The following is a 14,738-nucleotide window of genomic DNA, read 5'->3' as shown; positions in this document are numbered from 1 at the left end:
TATGTTTGTGCCGCTGTAAAATCCTCTTCTCCTTTCTTATGCTGTGTGAAGGCCGAACCCTTGTAACCACAAAACATGTCATTTTGACTCACTGACACATTCAAATCGAACACTTTTGAGATGAAAAGGATTTTCTGTGTGTGATTCCATCACAATCTCACAGGAATTCGTAACTTTTTTACAAGGTGACTCATTCGAATGAATATGTACGATTTTATTCATACGTTTCATTACGATTTACTTTCCAGCCAGAGATGTTCGGTTTGAGGGAGGGGCTTCAGTATTGCTTACAGATCGCACCTTGCGAAATAGTTACGAATTGCTGTTAGATTATGTTAGAAACGTTCATGCTGCCAAATGTGTTCTGACTTTATGCTAAAAACGTATAGATGTTAATGTTGCAGTAAAATGCTTGTGACCGCATTTGGCGGAGTGCTTTACAGTGACTTAACTGAACTTCTATGTGTTTCAGAGCGCACTTATCCATTTAATTACCAGCGACAAACACGGGCAGGTCAGGGTTTACAGTAAGCTCCAAACATACTTTGTAGTCTTGATGGGCGGAGTGCCCAAGTGTGTATGTCTGTGATTGTGAGGGAGAGGCCATTATTTAAACCCTGTTTACACTTGCTTCAGGGAAGTATCCCTGGGGATCCAGTGGAGTAAATCGTTCGAGTGAACTAGCAAAAGAAATCCTCTTTACACACAAACGTGGACCAGAAACACATACAGGTGCAGTGTGTACATTTTTAAGTCACGGATCCATAGACAGGCACCACATGTTCGCCTCATCGGTACATGCATCGGTCACTTATTTAGCAATAAAACATTTAAACATTGTTGATTTTACATTTACATCACTCAGTCTTAATAGGCGTGTGAATACCGGTGTGTGGCTGACTTTATGAGTCCACAAGAGTTGTTTATATAAGAATACTCCATTTCTCTCCATATTAGCTGCAGAGAGGCCAAATGGCACTCGGCCAAAAAGATGTAGAAACCAAACATTCATTTCATGTAGCTAAATGGTAGCACGGGCCCTATGGGCTCTGAGAGAAACTTATTAAACTGAGGTGATAAAAGGGTATTTAAAATAATCCTGCGCTTTAAGTGGACACGTCTGGTACTACCGCGTTTTAAATAAATGAAGCCATGCCCTGTGGCACGAGACACATACGGCTTCATATTATAGGTGTGTTTGTGTTTATAAAAGAGTCGATATGTGTGAAAACGAACACCCCTTAGTATCAAAGTTTTCGCTTTTGGTAACAGGTCTCATTAACCTCCGCCTATAAAGTGAAAATGTTAGATTGAAGACACATGTTTAAGGGGTGCAGCCTGGGTTCACCAGTGTTCCTAAATCTCACCTGTGTTTTGAATTGAATGTACTCATGTGACGTTTGAGTTTTACATGTTAAAGGTTAAAGGCACTATTTTAGGTTCCCCATCTCCCTCATCAGGGGATAACATTAAATATAAATGCTCCAGCATGCTGATGTTTAAAATGGGCGACCAATCAGAGCAAAGCGGCACCACAAGAAGAGGAAACACAATTACGGTAGATGACATGTCCTGCTGATCTATTCTCTCAACCTTCACATGAACTTTACTCCCACTTAAAAACTGTGATGTTTCAGTTAACTTCATATGGCGGGTTTATTTACAAATTATATTATTTTAATTTATTGAAGTGAAATCTTGACTTTAACTATTGAATATCACAATTACTTATGTCTTCTTTCTCGTACACTTCCTATCATGACAACGTGAACTCCACAGGTTTATGTAAAATCGTATGTGTTATCCTTACTGTGACGTGAGCTATTCCAGGTAGCTTATTGTGCTTTAAAAGAGATGCATAATGGTCCTATAATGGTCAGTAGCCTAATCCGCAGTCTTACTGAAAATCTACGGATTCAAAAAAATGGTATGCATATAAAACTTAGTCTGACTTATTCTAATAGCTATGCACATTGTCAAAGTATAGTGGATGTCAAGAGTGACCAGTGCTCTGTCTGATATAACAGATAAGATGTTATTTGCAAACCCAGTGCTCCACCCAGAACACACATATACACACACGCACTCACACACACACAGATTTGATATCGTCCTTTGAGCTCATTATCACTCCAACCATACCTATCTGAAGATAAAAAAACTCTTCCAAGCCAAAAATGTTCTCTTCACCCCTCTCTCATGCTCCTTTATCTCTGCCTTTCACATTGCACGTGCCCATGCTTCCATGCCTAATATAATGTTAACCTCTTTCTGTGTCACTTTAAAGTTCCTGTCATTTACTCAACACACACTTACACTACACAAACTTTTTAAAATGACATTCTGATGTGACTCATTCAACTTGTCTTCGTAGATGACATGCTTTACTTAAAACTGAAGATTTGAATTAAAATAAAATTATCTTAGCATTATTCCTGCATTTGAGGAGAGACTCTTCACATGATTGTAAAGCTCAGCAATACACACTAAAGCGCTATAAATGCCTCATTCATAAATTCATTACTGTATTTATTTTTTGTGCGGGCTCAATTTATTATCATTGTGCTGGATGAAGACCTGTGGTGGCTGAAATTAATAAATGTCTTTTGGAGCTGTCATTAATCTGACATTATTCCATTTAAAAATGTATTACCAGAAAATGAAAGAATGGATAAAGAAATAACGTTTTGTTGTGCTCCTCACATTGGCAATTTGGCTTTACTTTTGTCTCAGATGATTTTGGACCCTTCCCGGTCCGCCCGAGTTAACTGATTTTTAAGGCCAAACTGTTCCACAGATATTTTTATTTTGACATTTTATACTCATCTTTTTTAATATCTGTAAAACATTGATCAAATTAAGTCTAATTCCGTTTGTGTCTTTGATTGCGGTTGGATATTTCACAACGCTTTTTGTCGTGTGTTTTGGCCTAAGTGAACTACCGTAGAAGTTTGCTCTTATTTCTTTGATACGCACCTTGCAGTGAGCACAGTACGTTAGCGTTTTTGGAAATTAAGAAATTAAATCAACAACCAGATCACGTAAAATACTAAGCAATGGTCGGTACACGGTAATAGCAATGTCATGTAAGATGCTTACCTAACATTTTAAATATACACGTAATCACACTTAGTTTATATCAGTATTAAATCATTTTTTTTATTCTTTTTTATTATTTGTTCTATAAAACCTGGTCTCCTTTACTAAGATTTGTATAGTAATGAAGTGAATCAAATAATAATATATTTTAAAAGATACATTTTAACCAAGTAAATGTTTATAAAAATAAAAGGGTTTTTTATTTAAATTGCATGCTTGCCTTCAATGCTCGGACTACTGTGAATGTAACGTTACATTAAATGTACATTGACCGGTTTATGTATTTTTTTAGATTGTTATGACTAGGAACAGGGGCTCAAAAATATTTAGTGCAATGTTTTGATGCATTTACCTAATGAGACTGACCTCCATTTAGCATTTGACATTTTACCATTCCTGTTAGGATTACGGTTTGAGTGACATCCAAAGTCATTACTGTTCATTAGCTATTCTGTCTTTCAACGGTAATCTATGGTATTTACTTAAAGTTCAGTTTTAAGGTTGGTTATGGTACTTCAAGCCCATCTGAACCATGTATAAGTTATTTTATGTTGCATTTATTTTCTAACATCCTTCTCGAAAAGCATAACAGGCCATTTAGCAAATGACAGACCAAACAAAAACACCCAGACAAGGCCAGCTTTGGAAAATAGAGGAAAGAATGTTTACTTAGCTGTATCAAAAGAGATAAACTCACATCTTTTTGAAAGCCAAAAAGCAAGAAAGTGAATTGGGCCTGTAGCTTCACAGGAATTTAAAACATAGTTTTTTATAATGCCTATTTGTCTGCTTGAGAAAATATTATGAAAGACCCCCCCTAGACGAGGATGAAGATTTCTAAGCACAAATATCTATAACCCAGAAAAAAACACTTCTTAATCCAGAAATGATGAAATCCAAAAAACACATTGAAGTTTAGAGGAGACCGACCACTCATTCTCTCAATAACACTGAGGGCCAGATCTGCTCCACTGACCTTGAACTCACCCTCTTTTCTGTGTGTGTGAGCTCTGGATGTAGAGAAAGTAATGAGATAATTACCACTAGTTAATAAAACGCGATGCTGTCTTCTCAAAAGTTTTCCATTTCGCATTGTATCCTAACAATCGCCTCCCTTGTGGACCTCTGAGGATGAAGGGGGTAAGAGACCGGAGGAGAGAGCCCTATTGTCCTCCTCCTGAGAAAAATTTCCATCCCCTCGCTTTTTCCTGTCAATAATCTCATTGTGTTTTTCTCCTTCTTTTCATTTTTTTTGTCCTGTGCTGGACCCTGTCTAGAGATTGGCTAAGAATGGGCAGATGAGAGAATCACAGGATGGGTGGAAATGTGGGTGGAAGAGATGGAAGACATCTAAAGGTCTAGTTTAGAAAGCACATAAAGGTGAGTAAATTATGACAGAATGTTATATTTTTTTTATCAATAATCTTTTTAGTGCTATATACAGGTTCAATTCTAAGTAACCTTGGAGAAGCACTGTTTTCATTTCACTAGAAATAGATTTCAGAGAAAACGTCCTTCATTGACAAGGCCAGATTATGTTTCTATCAGACGTCCTTCAGTGAGCATGATTCACAGAGAATTAGTGTGTCAAAGAAATAACAACAATCTCATGGCAATTCGTAACTTTTATTTGATTTATGAATTTGTACGTTCTTATCCGTATGTTTTGGTCTGATCTGGGGTGGTTTTGGTACGATTTAGGAGTGGGACTTAATCATGCAGTTCTGTACAATTCGCTTTGTATGATCGGACTCAAGGTAAACATCGATTCGCTTTCGTTCTCTTTGGATAACAGAAAGATGACATATGTGCCTTAAAGCATATAGAAATGACATTTCAGACAATTATAAACAGTTATCAGTTTGAGTTTAGTGTGACCAAAGGATAAATTAATCTCAACCCTTCAATTTAGTCATAATATACAAAGGACATCAGAAGGCATATAGCCTAGATAAAAACGAAGTCTATTCCATTTAACCTTTAGCCTGCACCACACAGTTTTTTACAGAATCCTGTCAACAGTTTGCTGGGCTTCTGACATTCTTTAAATTCTCCTCAATTCTCTAAACTTGACTTTCGCTGTGACCCACAGACAAAGTTTCAGTGGATACAAATCAGAGAAACACTTGAAAAACAGTTTTTGTTCAGACTTTTTTAATAAAACAAATGCCTGATATATGATGGCGCTTATAGTTTTTACAGAGAGCCATGCGTAAGTTACAAAAAGAAAAAGGATAACACATGAATAAAGAAGCAAATATATATTCAGCAAACCCTTGACTCTCTCTCTCTCTCTCTCTCTCTCTCTCTCTCTCTCTCTCTCTCTCTCTCTCTCTCTCTCTCTCTCTCTCCTCTCTCTCTCTCTCTCTCTCTCTCTCTCTCTCTCTCTCTCTCTCTCTCTCTCTCTCTCTCTCTCTCTGTCTCTCTCTCTCTCTCTCTCTCTCTCTCTCTCTCTGTCTCTCTCTCTCTCTCTCTCTCTCTCTCTCTCTCTCTCTCTCTCTCTCTCTCTCTCTCTCTCACTCTCACTCTCCCTCTCCCCTCTCTCTCTCTCTCTCTCTCTAACTCTCTCTCTCTATCTCTCTCTCTCTCTATCATTACTGCGAGCATGTTGGTTGGTATCTGAAAGACTATAATTTCCTCTCTTTGGGAACTTCCCAATGTGAGAAGGGCCTTCCAATAAATCTTATTAAACAAATATCATATGATGCAATACATTTATCCTACTAGGAAGCTTGGTCTCGTGAAAGATCCCCTCTAAACTCTCACTGGTTGGTCGAACATCTGGTTGTAATGTGCATTTCTGCTGGGTACTTTTTTGTTTCTTAGGGTGGACACAGAGAAAAAGAGCGAGAGAGAGAAAGCCTTTGTGACAAAGTTCCAGACTCATAAATATAAATCTGTCAAGCATGAACTCTGAAGCAATATCGGCTTCTCCACGTTTCTATCTTTAGAGCCTTCTCAGTGCGAGAGAAGCCAATGAAGCCTTTGTTCCATGCGTATTCAAACAAGAAGAATTATTGTATTCTTTCCAAAAGCATTGCAAATAATAGCAATAATAATGTATGCTTAACCTCAAACATTTGAGATAAAGTGAGCACTTGGTGTTTAACGTTTAGTTGTTTTCTTATGTGGACCACACACACAGTTTTCATATCTTTTGTATTTTCCTTTTTTGCATGTTTGTTTGGTAGACAGATTTGCATTAGATATTTCGTACATGTAAACAATGGGTTTGTTTAGGGTGGGTTGTGAATATGACACTGTAGCCTCTGGTGTGGATTAAGCTGTCATTGTGACTTCACATTGTGACTCATAATGGACGTGGTGAGTGGATCAGAGCATTTAGCGTGTTTCATTTTTATAAATAAAATCATTTCACTGTACATGCACAGTCACTTGGTTGTGCCGTTGGAATGTAAATAATGTGTTGAAAATTGGAATTGACAGTTGTCAAGTTCAAAAGATTAGTGTAGCTGTTAAAAAAAACTGTTTCCAGGAAAGCCAGAGTCTGCCTGTCTAACTGCCCGAGAGCGCGCTCACCAAACAGGTTACACTCCATCAGCTGCACAAAGAGCATTTTTCACGTCTTTCAGTCATGTTATTTACCTGGACTACACATCTATAGGCCATGAGCAAAAATTATCTAATGAGATCAATTGTTTCTAGTCAGTTTATGCAACAAAAAACAAAACATGTGCTTGTGTTGACCTTACAATGGCTGGCCGTGTAGGGTAAGTTGTCACAAATACAACTTGCAATAAAACTTAGTTATTTATTAAATTATCAACAAAATAATGCTGTCATTTATTCATCCAACTGTTGTTAAAACACGTATCTTACTTTCTTCTGTGGAACACAAAAGAAGATATTTTGAGTAAATGATGAAAGAATTGTCACTGTGGGTGAACTATCCCAATAACAGACTAGAGAGATGTTTGAAACCATCACATCCAACCACAGCTCAGATAACTCAGGGAAAGGGAGAAGAGAAGAAAAAAGTCAAAAGAAAACTAAAAGAGGAAAAATATCATATGAAATAATCTAGTTATCTGCTGATTTGATCATGGGTGAGGTAAACCAGTTTCGCTTGAACATCTGAGACACTGAGGCTGTGTGGTAATGTCCCTGACTGGGGTAATGAGTGCCCTCGGGTCAGTCTAGAGCATCGGCACCACTGTACACACACACTCCTTCACACGTACACACACACACACACACGTGTTTTTCGCCTCTCGTGAGCTCAGGTAATAACTGCAAGTAGTCAGGCTGTGATTATGTTGCAGAAAGACTCTAAATTAAAGGATAGGCCGCAGCAGGCATTCATGACAGACCCTTTTTATGTACTCCTACAGAATCTTAACAGTTACTATTACACCATTTTCTAATAAAGCCGTACTGATTACAATGATACAACCGCTGTCTTTGTGCTATTCTGACATATCAGTCACATTTAGTAAAGGCAATCATGATTTGATATACATATAGTGCTCAGATATCTCTCATCCTGTCTGGGGGGCTTTACGTTGGCTGTGCGTTGACAGTGTGACACTGGTACAAAACCTACATTGTTTACAGTGTTTATTATTGTAACCTATGGATTGTGTGCCTTTAAATGTATGGTTATCGATACACGTATGACATCAGGCTTTCAAACCGATTTATCGCAATTAACCAATTCCATAATAAATGTTTGTTTTTATATGATACGTGTGTATCAGGTATTTTTGAGTTTTCGTAAAAATTATATATTTACATGAATTTATGTAACTTGTAAATGTAACTTCCTTTTATACAAGTAATTACAAGTGTATACAAATCGTATATCTTGAATATAAACATGTATGTTTGTGTATTATATAAATGTATAAAAGTATTTTTCTAATCGATTAATCGCACACTAGTATGTGGCTGTATATATGGATATAGACGGTTTAATCAGGACTCATACGCCTGGCCCGAAGTTAAATTCTGGTCTGTGTTTGGTTACAATTTAGCAAGTTATTTTTGTATTTAATTTATATAAATAAATATTCAAATTTGATTGTATATAATCAGATTAAATTAAATGAAATCTACATTGATTCTTTGTGGAGGTCTATCGGAAGTTAAGTTTGGGCCACATAACATTTTTTTATGTTGTTGCCGCTTAAACCGTCTGAAAAATGAAACATTCTCAAAGCTTGGTTAATAGAAAAAAGGCATGGGTGTGTCATTTGGATCAGATCATAGCTCTTATGAAGATTACAGGCTCTTATGAAGCAGACATTAACATCCACACAGCAGGAGTGAGGCAGAAACGAAAAGCGCAAAAAAGGCCAATCCTTGTTGTAGTGGTGTGTCTTTGCTTGTTAATATCGGTGCTGAATGAGATGGACTTAAAGATAAACCTGATTTAATAAAAGCAATTAATAAATTGCTCCCTGTCTGCTTATTCACACTCTGTGTTATGATCACGGCATGAGACAGAGCGTGATGAGGGGGATTTTCCCTGAAACGCATTCACACACTCACACACACAAACAGCGTGGATAATAGCAGGTTGACTACACCTTATCTTTGGGACACTTTGACGCCTCTGTGTCTCATGGTCATTGTTTTGATGATCTCATTCGCATTTAGGTGACACAATGGCACACATAGCTCTCAAACGATCGGAAACTACCACACACACACAGACCGGTCTCCACAAGAACATAAGTCTGTTCTTTAGGTTCTTGGAATTGAGAAACGGTGTAGATGTCATTTTCAGTTGGATTGTGTGTAGGTAATAGTCCTTTTGTATTTCAATGAGAGCGATTGTCTGTGTTTGCAGGAAATTGAAATCTCTTCTAGGAACATCTAGAATCTATAAAAAAGCAATGATATTATACATTGTAGAATTGTTCATTTGATTCTAGATTGTTATAGAAGTAACGCATTATAGGTTTACTTAAAATTTTAGTATATCATAGAAGAGTACATACAACAATACAGTAGGCTTTTTATCTGCTCAGCTATTACATTCATATTTCATGTAGTTATATAAAATATGATTGGATCACAATAAAGAAATATAGATTTTTACTGAATTTAGTTGCTATGGTTGTTTTTCCCAAAGCAACTTAAGTGAGGAAAAGGCGATTCATTCATTCAAGGGTTTAGGACTGCTGAATGAAGTTTTTAAAGAACATACCTGTTAGAGGAAGAAAAGAGGAAAGGAGGATTGTACATTTTTATGATTAGATTAACTATTTAGCATGTTCCTGTCAAGAAAACATTGTTTATATTTCAACTAAAGGGATAGTTAACCTAACAATGACAATTCTGTCACAAATGACTCACCCTCAAGTTGTTCCAACCCTGAAGAAATGTCTATGATTGGTTTAAGACAAAGATAGATGTATGGAAGGATGTTAGCAGCCGACAGTTTTGAAGCACAATTGATAACCATAATTGAAATATTGTGTAATTTTCTGATAGATATTTTGAGTAATTTAGGAAAGCAAACAGTCCCATTTGACAACCATTTTTTCCTATAGTCAATGGTGCCTCAGAACTGTCGGTTGCTAACATTTATTGGGTGAACTATCCCTTTAAGGGTGAGATCTTGCATGTTGCCATTTTTTACATTCTAGTTCTACATTCAACCAGGAGGAGTTGAATTGTGGATACATGTAACAAGGCATTATGAGTCTAGACTGTGATTCACCCTTTTACCAGAGCAAGGCTTTGATCCTTAAGGGATGACATTGAAAATCACATTTTTTCAGAAATGGATTCAAAGGCATGTACTCTAGATGATTAACAACTACATGATGCTAATAGCGGTTAAAAACATAGTTGAGCTGTTTTACTGTCATTTAGCAGTGAACTGTAAATGCCGCTTAAGACGCTTGTGACACTTTAACAGAGGTGAGAGAAGGAGGTTAAAAGCTTGAGGCTGACTTGTTGAGTAATTTATGAAGAAGTTGTTGAGCACTTCCAGGCACAGTAAAAGACACCTCTTTTTAGTCCTGACCAGTGGCGTCTGTGCCAATGTGTGTGTGGGGGGGGGTCCTGACAAACCTAGGGGTTCTGAACATCAGTCAGTTCCTGCAGTGAGACGCAAAGACCGTGAAACATTTTAGCAGCAGGGGGAAACACAGAACAAGTTGTGTGTAGGATAAAATGTATACAAATGATATTGAATAACAGATTTGCATTCAGAAAAAAAATATTAAATGAGTTAGACGAGTAAATACTCAGCAAACAGCCATATGTTTTGGACTATTGTAGTCTTTGAAGTACCATATTATTACCATGGTATTTGAATCAGGTAATCCCCTTTATTTTTAACGTGGGTTGTTTTATTGTTATTCTATTGTAAAAGTGTTAAGGGGTTTAATCTTTTTGCAGTAAACATGTTTGTAATTGTTATGAGTATCTTGAATAGTCTACAAAGCAAACGTTGTTTATGCTGAATCTATAAACATTGAATTGTTTGCCATGTTTTTGCTGCTTATTAATATTCAATAGTACACTGACATCAAAAATGACTTTTTGTTTGCTTTCCGTTAAATATTTAGTTTAGTTTAACATACCTACATTTGTTTAAATATGGGAATTCATGCACAATGTGTGTGCTTATTCAAATATATATGTTTACCTAAATATGAGACTTTGGAATGTGTATGTGTGTGTATGAAACAGAGTAAATGACCGAATGCAGCGAGGTGATGTGTGTTCTATCGTTTGAGTAAGTCCAGATGTCCTGACCTTTGGATATAAGATACAGCTTTACTCCCTACAGGAAGACAGAGATGGATAAGGTGAGCTTAAAGCCACACACTATTTTGGTGGACTGAAAGGCCATTTGCACTGTTTCACTGGCTGCATTTTCACATTAAACTTGTCTTTCGCAATGATGCTGGGGAAAGTTGATGGTTACTGACCTGACTTAAGTAATGCATGCAGTCAGAGACTATATCAAATTCATTTTCAATACCCTCCCCCAATGCTTCTGTTACGGCCTCACTATTGGGTCTGTTTTGTATAGATCACCAAGAATTGCTGACGTAGCTGATGTTCTGATAAACTGTGTATATACTGTATAGGGATGGAAGTTAAAGTAACAGTTCCCAAACATGAAAAATGTTGTCTTCATTTACTCACATCCAAGTTTTCTAAGATGATTTGAAGAATGTAGGAAAGCAAACAGTTCTTGGGCACCTTTGACTACCATTGTCATTTTCCCAAATTTGGTAGTCAATGGTGGCCAAGAACTGTTTGGATACAAGCATTCTTCTGAATTTCTTTCTCTGTGTTCACAAAGGCAAAGAAATTTATACAGATTTGGAACAACTCGAGGGTGAGCAAATGAAGACATTTTTGGGTGAACTGTCTCTTTTAGTATTGAAATGAGTATTGAATGTTCTAACGTGCTTTAAACAGAAATATAATAGACTGTATATATATGTAGTTGACAAATAAACTGCATATGTGTCCTAGTGTGCAAAAATGTAGAAAAAACTAAAATGAAGATAAATCTCTCGTATGCTATTTTATATTATAAATGTTCATAAAATAAAATAATTTCTTATCAACAGTTTGTTAACTACCCATGTATTTAGGCTACGGTTTAACTATCTAAAATAGATGGAACATTTTCTAGCTTCTATAGCTCTAAGATCTAGCTTTTTGTCTTATGTTTTCTTTTGGTATCTACCACATCACACAATGAGAGATCGTACATCATGGTTCCCACTTCTGCTCCACAGTGAACACACCCCCGTGTCCCCAAACCCCATCCCCTCAGCCCCACATTCCAGCATTTCACAGCCATAAACAACTATCAACCTAATGGTTAAAAAAATCATTAAAAAAAGAACATCTGGGCAACACAAACAACCAATCAGAAGAAGAAGCTTGAAGTGAAGCCCCCAATAGTGACCTGTGATTGGTCAGGCCTGGGGCTCACACCTTGTTAAGTCAGTTCCTCTCATGTGCATGAGCTTTATGGAGCATTAGAGAGGATAAGAACCAGCAGGACGTGGATGGAAGGAGGGGGAAACGCGAGCGAGGGTTACGGGGAAAAAATAAACCCACGCTCACAGACACACACACACACATACACATACACATACACATGGTAGTAGTTAGCCTCTCAGTGGTAGCAGCCGTCGGCTTCTCTGTTCTTCAGTTCTTTATGTTCTAAATCAGAAGCAGCCTTCAGCCTGACCCTTAATTTGGTGCGCTCTACAGTTTAAAGATGTCATTGGAAATTGAGGTGGAAAAATTGTTTAGAAAATGAACCGAGCGAATGGGCTGTGGTGGAGGAAGAATTACATAATTAAAGGAGAAGACGAGTCTGGCTTTTTTCAATCAACTTCCTTTTATTCTCTCGTTTTCCCTTGCTCGCGCACAAACCCTCCCTCTCTTTTGTTTGGCTTTTTCAAACGTATGAATGTGGCTATTGAATGAGAGGGTTCGAGAGATAGGACTGACGAAAGCTTTCATCTGAAATGAATCTAAACTGAACGATTGTGTCATAGCTGGCATTTTCGGGCATAACAGAAAATTTGCACCGGTATCTGTGTGAGTTTATGTTTAGGCACAAGTGATGATGCTTACTTGAAGTGATTCTATACACAGACACCTGTCGCTTTGCGTTTAAGGCATGTGATGGTTAGAAATTAAAATTCAATAGGTTTTTGGTTTGATTCCCTGGTGAAACAAATGATAGAAACCATCACGGAAATTCTAATGGTTTACATAAGGAAACATAAGCTTTTTCCAAATAACCATTACAAACCATTGTAGTGTTTTGGACATTATTTCAATAGCATTTAATGGTGTTCTATTGGTTCCCATCTGCCAGAAAACTTCCCACCAAGAAAATCCATCACATACCATTAACGTTTCCATTAAAACCAATATAATTCCCATTGCAACCATTGAATCTATTAAATGTATATTTTGTCTAGAGTACGGTTCTATTGTTTTTGTTTCAGCAGGGTTCCGGAAACACACAAAACTATGAGAATGTAGCTTGCTGTGATTTGGATCAAAGTGTTTACACACAACTGGTATTTGTGTTTTATTAGGTGGCAAAGTTACCAGAAGAGGTGTAGACATCACCACGGCAAGGCTGTGAAAAAAAGAACAGGGTTATTGACAATGTGAATGTAAAAAGGAAAATGACTAGCGTAACTAAATTATAAAATGAATAAAATTTAATGAATAAAAACATATTTACATTAGCAATTATTTGTGTGTGTGTGCCTACATTTTGCCACTCTTATAGCTCATCGTGAACAGAATGACATTAGCGATGCCAAGGTCATAGATTTGATTCCCAAGGAAAACACATACAGATTATAACGTGAAGCCTGAATTTAAGCAGCAGAGCAAAGTGTCTGACAAATATATAATATGTGTGTTGGGTTAGGTAGTCAAATTTTGTTAGTGTAAGTGAAGAGCAGGTGTTTTAACGTTACAACTGGGGACCAAAAACAGCTTTCATTTTTAAATCCATTTTACTCTCAGCCATACCAAGCAAAGTCTCCACTTGCTACATTTTGAAAAATGACATACATACATCCTCTTTTGTCTGTATACAGTATAGTGATAGGCGTGTATACATTATACGTGTGTGAATGTGTGTAAAACAGTGAATGGACTCCACTCACCTCTTCAGTAACTGGATGAATGTTTGGTAGGCTTTGTGTGGGCTTTCATAGCTGAATGGAACCTATGCTGCCAGGGGTAATTATGGGTAATTGGTGACACAATAGAGTGATGACAGCTGTGGGGCTACACACACACATACACACACCGCTGTGGAAATGCAAAGAATAGTTCCTCTGACTGGTCACTGACCTGCACAATGCACATTGTCACCTGTACACTTTTAAAAATTCATAAACTGTCTGACTACATAAAATATCATAAACATGCATAGTTTTATAAACACAACTTGTATTAATTATGCATTTTATTGAAAGTAATTAGAGTGCATTTAAAGGGACAGTTCATTTTGAAGAATGAATCAACCGGCACCCATTGACTTCAATAGAAGTGAACGGTATCCGCCGTTGTTCGGTTACAGACATTCTTCAAAATATGATATTTTGTGTTCTGCGCAAGAAGGTCATACAGCTTTGAAATGACAAGAGGCTGAGTAAATGATGACAGAATTTTCATTTTTGGGTGAACTGTCCATTTAAGCTATACATTTTATACATTCCCTGGGAATCACTCCTTGGAGACATCGTTCCTCACCAGATATCGAATGGTGTTTATTCAACCCAAAGGTTGATTATCTTGGAAAGCAAAACCTTTCCAAGTACGGTAGTTAGTCCATCCATGTCCTGAGGTTCAAGTAAACTCTCTATAAGTTGCTCTGCTAAAAGACCTTAAGATCATAACTTATCGTATTTTCCAACAATCTCCAAAAATACCACATCAAAGTAAACGCAATCAGCTTGATAAGCAAGGGGAATCTTTCAGCACACAAATGTGAAACACACACGCACAGAGGTCAGGCATGGTTGCTTCAGAGTTATCTGTGGCTGTCTGAATTCTGTGTTCAAAGATGTCTTTGGGAAAAATACCCTCCAAACATACAAAGATGAACAGTTTTAGGGTTATGAATTGAATGTGTTATTTAAGTTTAAAGAATG

This window comes from Barbatula barbatula (genome assembly GCF_947034865.1).
Source record: "Barbatula barbatula genome assembly, chromosome: 16".
In the NCBI taxonomy this organism is placed as follows: domain Eukaryota; kingdom Metazoa; phylum Chordata; class Actinopteri; order Cypriniformes; family Nemacheilidae; genus Barbatula; species Barbatula barbatula.
Note: the sequence above shows the minus strand (reverse complement) of the source record.